Source organism: Camelina sativa, chromosome 12 (assembly GCF_030686135.1).
Source record: "Camelina sativa cultivar CO46 ecotype springtype chromosome 12, ASM3068613v1".
NCBI classification, from domain to species: Eukaryota; Viridiplantae; Streptophyta; class Magnoliopsida; order Brassicales; family Brassicaceae; genus Camelina; species Camelina sativa.
Window position 1 is genome coordinate 17,467,766 of NC_141891.1, and position 3,017 is coordinate 17,470,782.

General features: G+C 36.2%; 1 long non-coding RNA gene across 1 annotated transcript; it reads left to right on the forward strand.

Moving 5' to 3' along the window:
• Window positions 1-299: 299 nt before the first annotated feature.
• On the forward strand, window positions 300-1,800 carry LOC104732069 (uncharacterized). The gene is made up of 5 exons (XR_758716.3): window positions 300-691; window positions 812-1,030; window positions 1,129-1,273; window positions 1,352-1,387; window positions 1,476-1,800. It is a non-coding gene; the product is annotated as an uncharacterized LOC104732069 (long non-coding RNA).
• Window positions 1,801-3,017: the final 1,217 nt, after the last annotated feature.

Consider the following 3,017-nt stretch of genomic DNA (forward strand, 5'->3'; position numbering starts at 1 on the left):
GTAGTGAGACCATCTTTACTGGGGAGTACTCTCTAAGTTATTCTCAGTGTTGGGCCCCAATTTCTCATTAAAAACCTATTTTCGAGTCTAATAAGCTGAGTATCGTTGCTTTCAGAAACAGAAACAGAAAGATAATGATAACTAAGGAATATATGAATGAATTAAAATTCTTATAAAAAACGAATTGCCTTAACTATCATCAATATTAATCTCATTCCATATAATACCAAACATTTAAACTACAATCAATACCTTGAGAAACGCGACGTGGCGTACACGCATTGGTGGACGCGTAAATATAAAAGTTTTTTTTTCCATTTCTTTTTTTCATTATTCCCGACTCTCTCGTTCTTATCGGCGAGAGAAGATGCGATTGATGCGAAAATCGGGAAATCCAATCGATTCACATTGAATGGGTTGAATTTTTTTGGCTAAATCAGAAGAGTTGATGCATATCTCGTGTCGTTTTCATTTCTCGTCTCCATAGCGAAAGTTAGGTTTTTTTTGTCCGTCATTAGTAATGCATCTGCCACCATCAAACGCCGCCGGAGCAGGACAACAATCGGGACAGCCGCCGTTGTTGATGATGATTTGACAACAGCAACAACAGCAACAGAGGTAGTCGGCGCCGGCACTAGGTCAACAGCAGCAGTATTGCTACATCATGAGCATCTTCGGTCAATCTGGAGAGGTAATTTTGTTAAAAGTTGTAGTCTTTGGGTTATTTATGTAGAAGATTGAAAAGTTTTGCTCATCGATTAGTGTAAGCGTAGCAATAAGGATGGCTTGGTGTTTTGGTTTGTGGTTGCAGGCTGTATCAGCTAAAGTCATTCGTGTAAGCGTAGAAACTGAGCAGATGCGTGCCTTTGGAACCAGAAATTATCTTCGAGTGGAGGTCTGGCTGAGAAGATAGCATATCATTTGGTTGTTGCAGAAAACTCAAATGAAGAAGCTGAGATGAATAAATGCAAGTTTGTTGTTAAACGTATCAGAAAGATGGAGAAAGATGTTGAAGAAGCCTGCTCTACTGGTAAAAAACTGTTTTACTAATTATTGATTACCAACAAGTGCCCCAATTTTTTCTTGAAGTCTAATGTAATTCTTATTTATCAATTTGTGCCTATCCAGCGAAAGACAACCCGAAGAGAAAATCGTTGGCAAAGGAATTGGAAGAAGAAGAATACCTTTGACACAATGTATGGAGAAACTTAAATCTGTTCAAGGAAGTAGAACTTCCCTTGTGAACCAGCTTAAGGATGCACTACGCGAACAGGTACGAAAAGCTTTTCTGCACTTTGCAAGTTCAGAATTTTGGTGATCTATCTCTCATTCTTTTACTTACTTGTGTCAGGAATCGGAACTGGACAATCTTAAAGCTCAGATTCAGGTACGTGTTTGAATTCCCACTGCATCTTTAACCTCGTTTGTGACATACCTGAGCTAATAAGCTAATGGAACAATTTTGTTGTTATTAGGTAGCACAAGAACAAACAGAGGAAACTCAAAACATGCAGAAACGGCTCAACCGCTCCCCTGAGCTCAGTCTCTGCTACCATGATAACCGAGACAAATGACAACTCAATATTGTTTTGTATCTTGACGGGTTTGGTTGTTTTTGATTCTATGAAACAGGTGGGCGTTGATTGATTTATTTGTTTGTTGCTGATATATTCTTAGTTTTTGATGCGAATGATTTTTGCAAACATTGTTTAAGTGAGCTTTTGTTGTTCTGCAATATAGGTTCCTTGTAGATATTTCACCATTTTGAGTTTTCTTCTATATCAATTGAATTTTTAAGCCTCTCTTGTGTTCTACATTATAATTAATTAACAAAATTAAAAAAATTATTATTTAAATGATGAGCAACCTTATTTGGGGTACTATAGTGGAGGGATGATTTTGTTTAAGTTCTAAGTGTGTTGCTTTAATTTGTTTAGTATTCTTACCTAAAACCAAAAAAAAAGTTTTTAAAAAAAATCTTGCATAGATTTAAGAAATAGCTGCTTATACATATATTTAGTTGATACATAATAGTTTGATTATCTAAACATATTCTCAAGGTTTATATTTTTTTTTTTACACAAACACATTTTAGATCCTTAAAAATAACTTTACTCATAACTCTAATATCATCTGCATATATTTATCGCGCACATAGTGCGGGTTGTTACCTAGTGATTAATTAATACTTGAGCAACATGAGAGGGCTGCTGGAGTAAAGATGCTTTGATATCTTTTTAAAATTTTAAAACACAAAATGACATATTTTATTCAATATAGTATATACAACTAAAATACTATGAAAAATTAAAAATGTGATTCTAAATGTAACATCCGCAAACCGGAATTCTGGGTTATAACATAGTGCATCGGTCGATGGAAGGTCGGTTTCCGCGAACGAGTTTAAAACAACCCGACCCGTTTTTTTTTAATAATAAATATAATATATAATTAAGCATCCCATACTACTTAATTAAACCAACCCAAACCAAAACTCATCAACCAACAATAACCATAAACACATCGGAAACATATCAATAATACAAAACCAATACATCATCAATACATTAACATTCTTAACCATTCAATCCAGCAACCTAACATGACTCTAACCAAAATTCCAACATAAATAATATAACCAAACAACACACAAACGAGACCCTAGATCACCCTCCTCCTCATCACCATGATTCCATGTTGCATACCTGCACACCACAAACAACAATTGAGATGCGTAAGTATTATCACAAATACTAAGTGAGGCAATCCTCCCATCTACTAGGCTATACACACAAGCAACTGAGATTCCAATGTTTAACAAGCAACAACAAACACAACAAACTAGAAATCACGGAACAGACAAAGTTGGTGTCGACCGACACCATAGTGGTGTTGATCGACACTGGCCCAAACATGGTGTCGACCGACCCCTACTTGGTGTCGATCGACACCGACTCTGCAACACGATCTGCACGAAGCCGAAAGTCAAAGAACCGCTTCCCAAAACCTCCAAATCG